This window comes from Dama dama, chromosome 15 (assembly GCF_033118175.1).
Source record: "Dama dama isolate Ldn47 chromosome 15, ASM3311817v1, whole genome shotgun sequence".
Taxonomy (NCBI): Eukaryota; Metazoa; Chordata; class Mammalia; order Artiodactyla; family Cervidae; genus Dama; species Dama dama.
This window is the reverse complement of record NC_083695.1, coordinates 89,236,063-89,251,849: the sequence shown is the minus strand read 5'-3', so window position 1 is coordinate 89,251,849 and position 15,787 is coordinate 89,236,063.

The following is a 15,787-nucleotide window of genomic DNA, read 5'->3' as shown; positions in this document are numbered from 1 at the left end:
GTGAGGGGTCGAGGGGAGCGGGGAAAGCAGCCGTCATCCGTGGAGCTCTCGCTCGGTTGTCTAGGACTGTGCCTACATAAGCATTCTCCTCCCTGTCAGCCGGGAGGCAGGTTCCATTCTGCAGAGGAGGAAGTCGAAGCTCAAAGAGGAAGTGACACAGCTATTAAGCCGGGAAGCCAAGATCTGAGCCCAGGTCTGCCGTGGCTGGGTCACCAGGTCAGGCTGCCTTTAGAGATAAACAAAACCAGCAACAGAAACATTCGCAGGCCAGGAGCTGCGTGTGCGCCCGCTGTTGGGCCTGTTGGTTTGCAGAAGGGTTCAGGGAGGAGCCAGGAGTGGAGGAGACAAGGCTCCCAGGCCCGGGAAGCCCTGCGCCAGATGGAGAAATGGCTGGTCGCGTGCTCCAGAAGGGACCCTGGGTGCCCGAGTTGGCTACGATGCGCATCCCGACCAGAGGCTCCGAGGAGGCAGGCTCCACGCAGGGATCCGGGAGGCCGAGGAGGACCAGCCCTGCCCTGGGGACTGTCCAGTGGCCAACACACCGCTTTTCCTCTCTCCCTACCCACCCTTCTCACCCCATTCCCACCCCAGCCGTGCCCTCCCCTTTCCCTTTAGGCAAAGCGGGTGGGGTGCCCTGTGAGGCTGCATCCCTCTGTGTCTGGGACGAGCTGACATGGGAATCTGTTTCCTCAGGAGCAGAAAGTTGCTGATTTTACAATGCAGCAATGAGAGAGTCACCTTTCTCCATTTTGCAGGGCCCTGTCTTGATCATACGCTCCCCTGGGGAAGGGGGATGGCTCTATGCTGCCCTTAGAGCAGCGGTGTGCTCTGGTGGTCTCGCCCCACTGACGGGAAAGGAAGAGGACATAGGAGGACGGGACCCCTATATTGGGCCACAGCTCAGTCACCAGGAGGCAGGATGTCGACCCTCTCTGGGTGCTGCATGCTGGTCCCCAAGTCTGAGGCCACCAGTCCGGCATCAAAGCCAGCCTAGTCCTGCGCAGCCTGGGGAGCTGTGTTTCAGCTCAAACTCTGAGATGAACCCTCACTGTGCCCTGGACCAATTGCTTTGCTCTCTCCTTCCGACCTCGGTGTCCCCATCTGTTCAGTGGGGCTGGGGGACGAGACAGTGACCAAACATTATCCCTGACCTGGGATGCAACCTGCTCCCTTGGCACAGAGCGTGCAGAGTCCTAACCACTGGACTGCCAGGGAATTCCCTACCAGGGAGCTTTAAACACACAACCAAGGCCCAGCCCTAGGCCCTGAGATTCTGACGTAATTTGTTTGAATGACTCGGTTATTCCTGCCTTGAAAAAAATCTCTGCCAGCGAATCTGAAGTCACAGCCGAGCTGGACAACTGAGGGCCTTGTTAGTTGAGCGCGGGGTTTCTGCTCCGGGTCTCCCCTGGGGGTGGGGGCTTGGCCTTGGGAAGGAGAAACAAGGTATTTGAAAGCCAGAACTGTTTTCACCTCTGATGTTCCTGTTTATTTGCCCTTCAAACCAAAGAATTTATAGGTAACTTTATTGAGATACTGGCTGAAGCTTTCATAAAATTACAGATGAGGGTAAGAGCAGTGAGAATTATGCTACCCCGTACAGCAGCCCCTAGACACACCTGCTGATTTAAATGGTTAAAAATGAAATAAAATCAAAATTTCACTTCCTCAGTGTACAATACCCCCATGAGGCCAGTGACAACTGGAGGGGACAGCCCAAGTACAGGCCGCATCTCTCATCACGGAGAATTCTACTGGGTGGACTGATATTATAGAGACTAGACCACAGTCCAGCCTTGCCATCCTGCAAGGGGGAAACAGGCCAGGGCCTGCTGCGGTGACGTGTCTTGCTGAGGGCCTTGGGGCTGAGTGAGGCTCAGGGCCTGGGATCCTGACATCCTGTCCCGTATCCTCCACTCGAGGAGGACTGGGGAAAGAGTTCAGACTTTGGAGACTGGAGCTTTCCCGATCTACATGTTTTCTTTCTCACTATCTGCCTTCCCCCCCGCACCACCCCCGACTCCCCGAAAATGGCATGCTGGTGTTGGGTCTCCTCTGCCAGCATCTGGCACACACTGGGTGCCCAAATAATTACTGTCTGCATTAAAGAAGATCAGGAAGGTGGCTGGAACCCTGCAGAGAGCAGAGAAGGGGCTGCGGGAGAAATCTTTTAAGCAGCAGGTTGGGGAGGGGCAGGGTGATGGGAAAGGAAGGGCCGGGGCTGTTGGGGGAGAACCAGGCAAAGAGGGGGACAGGCGACCCCTCAGGAGGAGGGTGACCATGGGCGCCTGATGCCGCCAAAGGGCCAAAATAGGGACAAAGGGTAGGGAGATATCGGGGCACACGCGGTGGCCGTGAGCTGGTGGGGCCAAGGCTATTGGCTGCTTCCGGGCAGCCATTGTTTGCTTGGACCTTGGTCAGCGCCTGGCTGCATCCTGTCTTCCAGGACCTTCTGTGTCCACAGGACTTCCGAGTTCACAGATGCTGGCACAGGCCGGCTGCTGAAGGACCCTCACCCTGACCCGTGCAGGTTATTGGACGAGGTGCCACCACCTCAGCCTCCTTCTCTGTGGCCCTGGGTCTGAGACAGGGGAGGACGAGGCCTTCTTCCCAAGCTGGGGCCTTGCCTGTCAGTGCCCCTCCGGCTCACGTTATGTCCCAGGGGTTCCTTCTGAAGCTGCCAGTGCAGAGCAGAGTGGAAAAATGGATCTTCCTCTTTTCCATCCCCCAGCTCTCAGCCCTGAGGCATCTTTACAGAAGGGTGTTGATTTTATCAAGCGTGGATGGGAACCAAGTCTGTTATCTGAAGGCAAGTCTGAGCTGGGCTTTCAGGAACCAGAGGCCCCTCCACCCCACTTCCCAAAGCCTCCACATCCTAGTCTTCAGGCTGAAAGGAAATTCAAATGCAAGGTGTCTTTAGGATAATATCAAGTGGTTTTTAAAAAATGTTACTTCATTTTCTATTCTTTTTTCAAATTCTCTGTGGAACATATGACTAATAGGTTTTTTTCTTTTTTCTTTTTAGCATTCAGGGGGCCGAGCTAAGGGCAATTAGAGCAGTCACTTAAAATATTCCACCCCAGTACTCTGAAAGTGATGTGCTAAAGGTGATCAAATTAGCAATGGGAGCAGGGTTCCTGCCAGAAGGAGAAAGAAGGGTGCAACTTTTGCCTTGCTGTGCTCCAGTCTGTGAGTTGGGGTACAGGAAACAATGTGGGCAGGAAGGTGCCCCCATCCCTGCAACACGGTTGAGATGCTGCAGAACATGTGGTATCTCTTACATCCCTAGGGGTAGCTGGGAAGGGAGGCAGGATCGCTCTCTGAGAAGCACGCCCTTTCCACCCCTAGGAAAATCACGGAAGTGCTCAGCTCATGGACTGGGGGACAGACGGCTGCCCCATCGCCTGTCTCCATGGACAGCCTTGCACCTGCTGCAAGCAGAGAATCAGGGCAACCTAGGAGGCTGTCCACAGCTCCCCGCCCACCTGCCTGTTTGCTTTCAGCGTCTTCATCTTCTCTCCTCGCACGGCGGACCGGCCACCCACGTCCAGTCCTTGGGTACCGGACCCCGTCTCATCTCTCCTGCTCTGAAGACGCTACTCTAGCAAGTTCCCATCCTCCTCGCCCACGTCAGGCCTTCCTTTCTCTATGGGTTCACCCCCATCCACATTCTTCCATGCTCTGCTCCTCTCTCCTCTGGTGACCCCACTTTCCCTCCACCTGCCACCCCCTTCTCCTCCTTCCTTTCGTAGCCTAGGTCCTGGAGAACACCGCCTACTCACACTGTCTCCAAGTTCTCTCTGCCAAACCCCTGCTTTTCCCCTCCCTTTTTCTCCTTATACCTGTCATGCTACAGAACCTTTGTCGTTTCTCTGGTGCCTGCTGCCTCCCTAGAACTAATCTCCCTGAAGGGAGGGATTGGGTCCTCTTTATTCATGGCTGTCCTCTGACAATCTAGAGTAGTGCTGGTCTAGAGCAGGGGTTAGATAAATGTTTTTAAAATAAATGAATGGAGGAATTCACAGCTGACAAAGCAGGTCCATGTACGTTGGCGAGTTATTGCCATGGATTTTCACAAAGCCCCCTGAGGCTGGTCTCGGTCTGCCTCATTTTGCAGAAGAGGAGACAGAAATGTAAGGGTTGGCTAGCTATCCCCAGGATGTGGGGTCAGGATGGAGGTGGGTCCAGCTCGGGTCTCCGACACCTAGTTATAGTGGCATCTGCTTTACCCCATGGGGTTTCCATGGTGGCTCAGTGGTAAAGAATCCACCTGCAATGCAGGAGTTGCAGGAGATGCAGGTTCGATCCCTGAGTTGGGAAGATCACCTGGAGGAGGGTATGGCAACTCATTCCAGGCAAGAGCCTAGAAAATCCCATGGACCGAGGAGCCTGGTGGGCTACAGTCCATATGATTGCAAACAGTCGGACATGACCGAAGCAACTCAGCACTCACACATGCACGCTTTACCCAACAGCTGCCTCCAGCAAAGGGCCCCGCTCTGTGTCTCTAGGGCCCTGATGAGAGCCCCGAGCTCTGCAGATGGAAGCCAGGACCGAGCTGCAGACAACCTGCATTCACCCCATCACCTCCTGCCTCAGAGCTTCCCTCCCTCCGTCTAGGACTGACCTCCCACTGCCTCCCAAACCGCCCTAGTTCAGCAAAACATCGACTGCGTGATGCATTGGTTAAGATATTATATCTGGGGGTGTAATTATTTCAAAGGCAATTAGGTACTCGATATTTCTTATTCTGGCTGCCAGAGGAATTAATAGGAAACCTTTCAATCAGGAACAACTGCAAAATTATTTCTGGCCCCAAAGATAATCAATATTACCCAGCAGAACATTCTTCGAGTTTCAGGAGGCTATTCATTTCTGGTACTTTCAAAACCGGAGGGCAAAGTGTTATTTCCATCTTCGTCAGAAGGATCCTTCATGAAGAGTGTTTAAGAAGACACTGACACTTCTATGGCTTTTTCTGACCATCCATCTCCACGTCACCCTCCAGGGTACAGGCATAAAACCCTCCTCAGTGGACGGTGACTGATGTCCACATTATTAGGAACACGAATCGCTGTCTTGCCCTGAGCCTTCCGACCAGACTTTCTAGGGCCTGCGATGGGATATGAGACTCTCAACCATCCACTAGGTGGTACGTCCTAGAAGCCCCCCTGAGCCCACGGACCCAGAATCTTCCCAGAAGCGCCGCTGGAGGGTTGGAGGCACCTTCTCTCCCCAGCCTGCAATGCAGGCAATTCCAGGGCTGCCTTCTCAGTTTCCCTGCTGACACAAGGGCTGGTGTCCTGCCTGCTTGGTGAGGTCCCTGACATCCTGTCCAGCTCGGGCCTGGCCCTCTCCAGGGTGGAGGGTCTGTGCGTGTGGAGGAGGGCGGACGTGGAACAAAGGTTTATTGTTCGTTCTTGCTCTCTATTCCCCTGCTCCTTTTTCTGGGTTCACTTCAAGGTCTGCTCTGAAGATCCGTAGAACTTTTGGTGGGAGGGGGTTCACCAACAGGGACAATCAATGGAATGGGAAGAGTTTTCCTACGCTAACAGGAACAGTGATCTCAGATCACCATGTACAGTAGGGAAGGAAAACTATAGGGCAATTAAGTCAGAGGGAGAAAGATAGAGAATGTTCTAGAACAAAGGCATCTGTTGCATTGACTTCTTGGATAGGAGGATTCTGTTTCCATTGGAACCAATGTAATTTCTGCACTTGCAGGCTTTCCCATCCATGAGCATGGGAAAGTCCTGCTCCTTGGGTTCATCTATAATCTGTAATGCTGGCCGCACAGGCTGAGGTCTTGAAAATGCTGTGGGAGATTTGAAAGATGATGGGAAAATGACCATACAGGGCCTTTTCTGGAAAGGAAAAGAAGGATCTATGAGCCTTAAAGGATTGAAGTCAGAGGTAAACCCCAGGCTGTCTCTGTGGCCAGCAGAGCATGAGGATGCTAGAGAAATCCAGGAAGTCTTGGGTTCCCCTGGAGCACTCCTATTTCTGGGTGGTGATAATGTGGAATCAGGAGGGCCAACACAGGAAGCACCTTCAAGACCATCGATTTAAGCTCAGCTCAAAGGTGTAGCAGTGAGTACATGTGGGGTGCTGTGCTTAGTCGCTCAGTCGTGGCCAACTCTTGGTAACCCCATGGACTATAGCCCACCAGGCTTCTCTGTCCAAGGGGATTCTCCAAGTCAGAATAATGGAGTGGGTTGCTATGCCCTCCTCCAGGGGATCTTCCCAACCCAGGGGTTGAACTCAGGTCTCCTGCATTGCAGGCAGATTCTTTACCATCTGAGCTACCATAGAAGAGAATAAAATGGTAGGTGGTTGAAGACGGGAAAAGTTTATTTCTAATTAGAAGCCATCAAGTCCCCCTCCTCCAGCCTTGCTCCTCCCCTTGTTCCCCCTCTCTCTATTCCCCATAATTCTCTGCCTTCAATTCCTCCAAAGAGCTCCACATGCCCCCGAAGAAGATCTAACACTTACAAAAAAAAATAGTTTGGGGAAACTGAGGTGCAGAGATGTGAAGGGTCAGCTCTGTGGCCACCCCGTCAGGAAATGGCAGAGTTGCGATGTCATCCCAGGGGTGTGTGATCGCACGTGCCTCCCAGCTGAGACCCCTAGGAGAGATTTGGGGTGAACTCCACGCAAACATCTGATAAGTGTCCTGAGCGTCCTGTGGTCCACTTACCAAACATTGAATGAACACTAGGATCCAGCAGGCCACAGTCTCAGGCTGTATCACTCATTGGAGTAGCACATCCAAGAGAGATATCCTAATTTGATCCCTTCTGCTCTCTGAAGACCATACACTGGCACTTCCTGGGCTTCTGAGAGATTTCTCCCATTGTTTACTCGTAAAGGGATCAGGAGGTGATGGCGTGATTACCTGGTTGTGTTTTCAATTAACAATGCCCTCCAATGACCATGGGTTGACAAGTCAGGCTCAGCGCTGTCTCCGAGGATGGAGAGGTGATGGCTCTGCACCTCTGGTGGGCGCCCTGTGATGCTGGAGGTCTGATGTCCTTCTAGACGGTAGCATATTCCCAGTGGCAGGATGGGTGAACTCCCCACGCCTGGTGATGGACCAGTGGGGCTCCTGCTTCTACCGGATGACAATCTTTCCTGCTCTGAACTCCCGAAGCCTCCCTCTGGATGATCCAGTCTTCTTTATGGCAGTTTCATGCTTTTAGATCAGGCAGGGCTATCTACCCATCTGTTAACACATCTGTCCACTCATCCACCCATCCATCCATCCACCATCACGTTTTTCATCTGATCTCCATCACCTCCAGGAGAAGGCCCAGACTCTTGGTGCATCGATTTAAGATAATTTTGCTCCAAGGAATAAGAGGCCTCAATTCAAAGTGGTTTCGACTGTCACCCAGACATCTCATAACCAGAAGACCAGAGCAGGGCAGGCTCCAGATGGGGTGTCAAGGTTCTGACCTTGTTCTCGTGATCCCATCAGTTCTGCAAGACGGCTTTGTCCTCTGCCTCGAGACGACATGGCCATGACTGCTCTGGGAATCTAAGCAGTCCTGAGGAAGAAAAGGGACCCTCTCTTCTTCTGTCTCTCTCAATGGCCTTTGGTTGTGGATTTTCTCATCTCTTGAAGAGGCCACAAACCAATCCGGGGAGTGAATTCACACTTGATGTTAGCCAAAAGGCCGAGAAGTGATTGGGGCAGGGGGGTAGTGAATTCAAACCCAACTGACTGTTTCAGTGGGTCTCAAATAAGGCCTAACTGGTGGGAAAAAAATCAAACAACGACCTTCCACTGGTCCCTGGAGGCCGAGTGGCTGGGCAGCTGAGCAGAGTGGTTGTAGGTGGCACAGCCCGCTGGGCAGCGCTGAGTGTCTTTATTGTCCCGGAGCCTGGCATCTCGCCGCCAGCCAGGAAAGCACAACACCCAGACTGTCTGCTCACCTGGCAGCTCTCCTCCACGCCCCCTCCCGGAAGTAGCCTCCCCGAGGTCTTTCAAACCATCTTCTCACTTGTCACCTTGGGTTCGATTTTCTTTTTGCCCAGGAAGGAAGACAATCGGCATAGTGGCTCCCTTGTGCTAAATGTGACACCAGAGGCAAGCTCCTCTGGCTCCCTCCCCACAGTGCTCATGGGCAGCTGGTCTCAGGGCCCAGCCCAGGGAGAGTCTTCTACCTGTACCCCTGCCCCCTCCCACCCCACAGCAGAGGCATCACGAGGCCAGGAGGTCACATGACCTCTGATACCCAGAGGACCTGGGCTCACGCCACAGCCGGGCTTCTGGGGAGCTGGCTGAGAAGGGGTGACTGCCCAACATCTCTGGGCCTCAATGTTCTCCTCTAGGAAATGGGGGCAATAACTCCACCATTGAGAATCAAACAAGGTAAGATGCTTAAAAAGTGCTCTGCACACAGGGGAGCATTATGCAAATTTGGGGGCTATTCTAGAACTGGGGGGCCAAGGCCTCTGAATCTTAGTGTCAAGGTAGAGGCAAGTGATGAGGACTGTGTCTACCCTACTCCTTTCAGAGTTTCCTTTCAAAAACAAAGCAAAACAAAACCCCAGGCTCCAGCACACACACACAGGAGTCTCCCGCAAATTGAGTTGAGAGAAAATGGCGTGAGCTGCCCTGGAAAGAAGGCATAAAAGAGGCCTAGCTTGGCAACACTTGACACTTTGTCCCAGCACCCGGGAGCAGCCCCACCTGTCCCCTGAGGTCTCCTACAAAAAAAGGAAGGCCAGAAAGTCAGCATCATTTATGGATTCAGTCGACAAACTTCACTGAGCATCCACTGTGTGCTGAGTGTGGGGATAGAGACGTGGATAAAGAAGGGGTCCAGCAGTGCTGGGGCACATCGGCTGTGGGCTTGGATGGACCACCCCTTGGAACATGGGCAACTGAACAAGCCACATAACCTCTCAGAGCCTCAGTTTCCTGGTCTGCAAAATGGGAGGAAGAAACAGTATATACCTGATCATGAGGGTTAGATGAGATGGGGTATGTGTGTAAAGCATTCAGACATCATCATGATTATGGTGACAGGGACTGCAAGGATGGTGATGACCAAGTTCCTCGCTTCAGGTGGATCACAGGATATTGTGGAAGCACAGGCTGGGGATGTGAGTTTCACCGGGGACCTGGGGTGGGGGCTTCTAGAGGGGGTGGCTCTTCAGTGGGTGGAAGAGGGAAAGGAGTTCCCCAGGCCATCAGTCTGGGTGGGCGAGGCCTCTGCTACTGTCACTGCAAGGCCCACATCACTTGCTCTGTGTTCACACAGGCCATGTTTGTTGAAAGACTGGCCATGAGGTGTCCGCCTTGTGGTGGCTCAGTGATGGAGTCTGCTTTGGGGGTCCACCCCTCCCCAGACAGCACAGGGAGAGCACCCACCCCCTCTTCTGTGCTTCAGCCAGAAATGACACGCACAGTCCTACCGGCAGTCCTCTGACCAGTATCTGCCCCGCGGTCTCATCGAACCACAGGGAGGGCTGGGAAATGCAGAGGGCAGAGGTGGGCAGAGCCTCCCAGGTGAAGGGAGCGCCCAGGTATGTTGAAACCTCAAGCAGATAAGGGCTCCTGCAATTAGGAGAGCAAGGAAGGTGGGGCCTGAGGGCTGGGTGGTGGTGAGGATGAGATAGTGGGTCACACTGGAGGCCTCTGGCTACTAAAGATTGGAAGGCGTGGCTAGGGGCAAGGAGACTCATTAGGAGGCAGGAATCTGGGCAACGGGAGTGGATGCCTGATTTGGGGCCACAGTAAAGGGGTGGGAGGAGAGGGTAAGCCTTCAGCTGTCAACAAACAGAATCAAGAGACCATTTGGAAGCTGGAAAGAAGGGATGAGATCAAAGCAATTCTCAGCCTCCTCACTGGGTCCCCTGGTCTGCGATGGGATCAGGGAGGTTGGGGTAGCTTCGAGGGAAGATGAACTTCCCTGCCTCTGCCCTGGCCATGGGATATAACAGGGCTTGGGAGAGAGGACTGGGCTAGAGTCATCAGTCCACAGAGCCCAGACCTCCTGTCTGCCTCCCCTGTCCTAGGCTGGGCCCTGCTTGTCAGCCACCCTCCATGCAGAGATGCCTGCTGGGCACACTTGGGGAAGACAAGGAAACCAACCAGTCCTGGAAGAACAAAGGGGAGGCTGATGGATTAAAAGCACAAGCACCCACAGCCCCCACTCCATCATCTCAGCTGCAGAAGTTCTGAGGTGTGAAAGTGAAAGTGTTATTCACTCAGTCTCATCTGACTCTTTGTGACTCTGTGGACTGGAGCCCGCCAGGCTCCTCTGTCCATGGGATTTCCCAAGCAAGAATACTGCAGTGGGTTGTCATGCCCTCCTCCAGGGGATCTTCCCGACTCAGGAATCAAACCTGGGTCTCCCACATTTCAGGGAAGTTCTGAAGCTGGTGATCAATTCCTAGTCTGAACACATCCAATCCTGGGGCAGGCCAGGAGGGCTTAGAGGACAAAAATCGAGGTGCTAATTATGGCACGTGGAAGTACACCTTTACCACAGAGGACTGCTGGGACACATCACACTGACATCATTCTTTGCAACTGTTGAGGTAACAGAAACATGATGAATCCCCCTGGCCTCTGGTCTCTGGGATTTGGAATCCAATATACTGTAAAGGACTCCTTTCTGAAACTGACTTTCTCAGCCCATCCTCCACAGACAGGAGTTGTTCCCACAAGCATCATCAAAAGTCTCACGCACAACTGAACCGGAGAGGTGGTCTTCGTGAGCCCTAGAGTCCTTTGCCGGTTTCTCTGCTGCGCTCAGGCATTTCAAAGGCTCTTTTTGAGATTATCGAGAGCCATGGTCCAGCCTCCAGGGAGGAGTACCCTGGTCCTCATCAGAGGCAGGCTCTTTACATGTCAATCAACACATGCATTATATTCTAGCCGTTTCACAGATGGGTACTCAGAGGTGCCAAGGGGTGAAGACCTTGGCCAGGCTCATTGAGGAAAAGCGCCTCAGGATGAAAATGGGAACCAGAAACTCTGCTCCAGCCACTGTAAATCGTGGCTGCACCCGGCCTCTGCAGAGAGAAGATGCAAGCCCTGCTAGACCCAGAGAGAAGGCAGCACCCCCACCCCCCCTGAATCATCCCACACGAAAGGGACAAGCTTGGGACGACAGCCACACTTGTGGGATCTTCTCTGCCCAGCGGAGAGGGCTGAGCGCCTTTTATTAAACAGAGGACCATTCAACAATAAATATTTCTCTCACACGGCCGGAGAAGTTACCACAATTGGCCCTTTCCCAGTCTGGCTGAGTCAGCAGGAAGTTAGCCAAGGTGCAGAAGACCTTGTGTTCTGTGGTGCTGGTGTGTTGATATTTTTGAACTACGGAGCTGGAAAGCAAAGAGGACTGAAAAACACCCTCGAACACCACCATCCTCGTGGGGTGCTGATGCTGGAGAAATGAGTCAGGGTCTTAGGGTGCCAGGAGCCTCCTGAGGGTAGAAGGATGGGTGGGTGAATGTCACAGGGCATTTGGGAAGAAGGGGCCCCGCTGTAGCCCTCTCAGCTACAGTTTCCTTGTCTGTAAAAGGCTGGTAGGAATGCATTTCCTCAGGGCTGCAATAAGGCTGAGATCTGCCGAGTGAGGAGGGTTTAGAAGGGAAAGCACTGGCCTTGGACTGGACCCTTCCTTTACAGTTAGGACCGCTTAGCTGAGTCCTTGGGCAAGACCTTTCTCCTTCTGAGCCTGTGAGCTCAGTCTTGTCCGACTCTTTGTGACCCCCCCCTGGACTGCAGCCTGCCAGGCTCCTCTGTCCATGGAATTTTCCAGGCAAGAATACTGAAGTGGGTTGTCATTCCCTCCTCTAGGGGATCTTCCTGACTCAGGGATCAAACCAGAGTCTCCTGCAAAAGTCTCCTGCAAAAAACTCCTCCTAAAGACGAGTTCTTTACCACTGTACCACTTGGGGAGCTCTTTTCTGAGCCCACTGCTTCTTCATATAAAGGTGTCTCAACATGTCCAATATGGACCTTTAAGAGGCAGGTGCGGCAACCCACTCCAGTAGTAGTCTTGCCTGGAAAATCCCTTGGACAGAGGAGCCTGGCGGGCTGCAATCCATAGGGTCGCACAGAGTCGGACACGACTGAAGTGGCTTAAGCAACAGCAAGAGCAGGGACCCAAGCCGACTCATTGGAAAAGCCCCTGATGCTGGGAAAGACTGAACGCAGAAGAAGACGGCAACAGAGGGTGAGATGGTTGGATGGCATCACCAATTCAAAGAACGTGCCCTTGGGCAAACTCTGGGAGATGGTGGGAGACAGGGAAGCCCGGTGTGCTGCAGTCCATGGGATTGCCAAGAGTCAGACACGACTTGGCACCCGAACAACAGGAACCCAAAGGACTGGATGAATGTGGAAGTGTCTGTGAATTGTAAAGCCTTAGAGGTACCAGGTTTGATTTTTTTCAGGTGCTGTTGTTATCGTGGCCTCTGCCTGGGGCACGTCCTCACTGAGGTCAGGCAGCGGCACGTGGGACCTTGTTTATTTGTATTAGGCTTTTAGTAGAGTCTGGGGACAGCTCCTTCATCAGGGCTTAATAGAAAAAAAAAAAACTGATTCTGTTGTTCCCTTCACATAATTAATATTCCAAATAAGAATCATGTAGTCATTTTATGAATATTTGATTCCTCGACTCTTCAAATATCAACTCAGCTCTCAGGCTGAACTGAAAGAAGAAACAATTGTTTTTACAAGAACCCTGACGGACCCTGAACACACCCTGAGAAGGGATGACTTAGTTTGGTTGCCAAGACGTGTCATACAAATGTCTGAGTCGTGGTCCCTGAAGCACCACTCAGCCCCTTTGAGGTGAACATTAAAGGTCCTGGGCCCCTGTAAGGCAGGAGGGAAGCCCTGCGTGAGGCTGGTTTCAGGGGAACCCCGTGGCAGGACACCTGGGATTCACAGGGACATCAGTGGCAGTGGGTGAAGTGGGCAACTCATCTCCAACTCAGCCCCCGGTGGGCACCTGGGGGAAAACAGGTCCTCCCTCACCTTGGCACAAAGGCAGTGGATTCCCCCGGCCTCAGGAAAGAGCGACAGCAGGCCCTTCTGTGCTGCAGAGCCCAGGGGTCTCTGGGCCAGGAGATGCTCTCCTCACCTCTTGACTCCTCCTCCCAGAATCCTGCCTCCTGCGGGCCAGTCAGAGGCCAGGTACAGCACATCTGCTGTGACACAGCTGGCTAGGTGTGTGCCACTGGTGTGGAAGTACGCGGATGGGGAGGGAGGTGACTGGTGGCCCCCGGGGCCCCTGGAGGGGACCCCTGAGCGAGTGCTCCAGCCTTTTCAGAGCTAACCTGCTGGATGGGACTCTCAGGTGACATCTGGTTCATTTCTGGGTTTGGGGATTGGGTACCCCAAGGAGAGAACCAATTCAAGGGGCAGTGAGCTCCACTTCATCTCCTGATTTGCCATTTGTGAAGCTGTGTGCCTTTGGGAGCCTCAGTTTTCTGACCTGTAAAATGGGATGGTATCCTCTCAGCCCCTCCCAGATGTTCACGGACACAGTTTGCTGAAATGTCAGGAGCCTTCGGTTCAGAGCTATAGAAGTGGTGTGTGCCTGGATGTCTCTCCTGCAGTCTGAAAGGATTGGTTCCCACTCTGCTGTACAACATTTTTTTCTGATTTAGTTGCCCATCCAAGATTACTTTTAAAAGTTGGGCGATATCACAATGAAGCTCAGAATTCTGGCTCCCAGGCCCCATCTAGCAGGAGCTAAGACCCAGCTGCCTGGTGGGATGGGTGTGGGTGCTCCACAGTGCCCCAGACCCCACTCTTCCCCACTGCCCACCCCTCATCTCCTGCAATGCATCTCAGCTGGAAGCAATGGGCAAGGCCCCCTGTCTGGCATCAGGCAGGTGTGCAAGACGCAGCCTCTTCTCTGTCTCTGTGCAGCAGTGAGGCTGGGAGAGGATCCTCTGTTCCCAAGGAGGGACTGGTCCAGTTCTTCCCCTCTCCTTCCCCTGTGGCTGTGGTGTAGACCGGCATCTCCTGGCCCAGAAGGACTCACAGCTCAATTCCGGAAGGAGGGGAGGGCAAGAGATGGGGTGGGCCCATTGCCCCTTGGATCAGTGCTCTGTTCAGGGTACTCCCCAACTCAGGAATGGACCAGATGCCATGGGCCAGCCCTGAAGCCAGCCTCCTCAAGTTCCACTAATGCAACCCACGGGTTTAGCCCCCCAGGCCCTGCCTTTGCTGAGGGCCTCCCATCTCAACCTCCTCAAGTGTTCAGGATGCCTGAAACTTATGAGATAACAAAGCTCCCTGCAGGCACCTCTGAGACCTGGGGTCGGCAGAAAAGCCTTCATTAGACATTCCTTTTAGATGTGGGGGCCCACAGGCTCTTGCCCAAGGACAGCTTGGGATGGGGGTGTGAGCAGTGCTTGGGGTCTCATCTTGGGTGGGAGGAGAGAGTGAGATTTGGAGAGAAGATTCAGGTGTCAAGGTCGGAGGGGGGCTAACTCAGGGTTCATGCTTTCCTCATTTAAGGCGACTCTCCCTGGGCTGGGCTGTTCCTCTCCACCCTCCAGTCCCTCCGCCACCCGCAACCCTGCCCCCAGACCAGCGTATAGCACATCCACAGTCACAAACTGGGATACTGCAGTGTCCCAAAGGGCCTCAGAGTCTGTCCAGACCACAGGGGCCTTTTAGGGGTACATGGACCAGGTGTTAAATACAGTGGAGCTGCTTACTGGGAAAGTTATCAGAAGGATTTAAAGAGAACTTAAAAAAAAGTGAAAGTCACTCAGTTGTGTCTGACTCTTTATGACCCCATGGACTGTGTAGCACACCAGGCTCCTCTGTCCATGGAATGCTCTAGGCAAGCATATTGGAGAGAGTCGCCAGGGGATCGTCCTGACCCGGGGACTGAACCCTGGTCTCCTGCGTTCCAGGCAGATTCTTTATTGTCTGAGCAACCAAAGAAGGCCCAAAGAAAACTGTTATGTCTTCTTAAAACCGTCTCAGTGAGGACGCCCCCCTGGGTCCTAGTCCTTAAACTCTGACACTTACTAATTTTCCTAACAGGGAGAAAATACTGGTCAGTAGCCTTGCTGGAATGTGACCACTTTGCTGTCTTTTAATTATATGTACTTTTGGACAACTTTTTATGGTGAATGATAGTGGTTTTCCCATTTATGATGAAACACATGATCCTTTATAAAGACATTTTCCCAAACTCTCTGTGCTGTTCACTTCAGTAGCTCAGTCGTGTCTGACTCTTTGCGACCCCATGGACTGTAGCATTCCAGGCTTCCCTGTCCATCACCAACTCTCAGAGCCTACCCAAACTCATGTCCATTGAGTCGGTGATGCCATCCAACCATCTCAGCCTCTGTCATCCCCTTCTCCTCCTGCCTTCAATCTTTCCCAGCATCAGGGTCTTTTCAAATAAGTCAGTTCTTTGCATCAGGTAGCCAAAGTATTCGAGTTTCAGCTTCAACATCAGTCCTTCCAATGAACACCCAGGACTGATCTCCTTTAGGGTGGACTGGTTGGATCTCCTTGCAGTCCAAGGGACTCTCAAGAGTCTTCTCCAACACCACAGTTCAAAAGCATCAGTTCTTTGGTGCTCAGCTTTCTTCTGTGGACATGTCCAAATGCAGCCCAGAAATAGAGATGGGTGCCTGACATCCCACTCTCTAGCTCCAACCATCATCAGCCCACTCTTCCCACACTCCATTATTGAAGCAACTTCCAGCTGCCTTACACTTTATCTGGATATATTTCAGTATGTAAATTGCTTCTATGTGAGCATAGTGAAAGAACTTAGCAAGT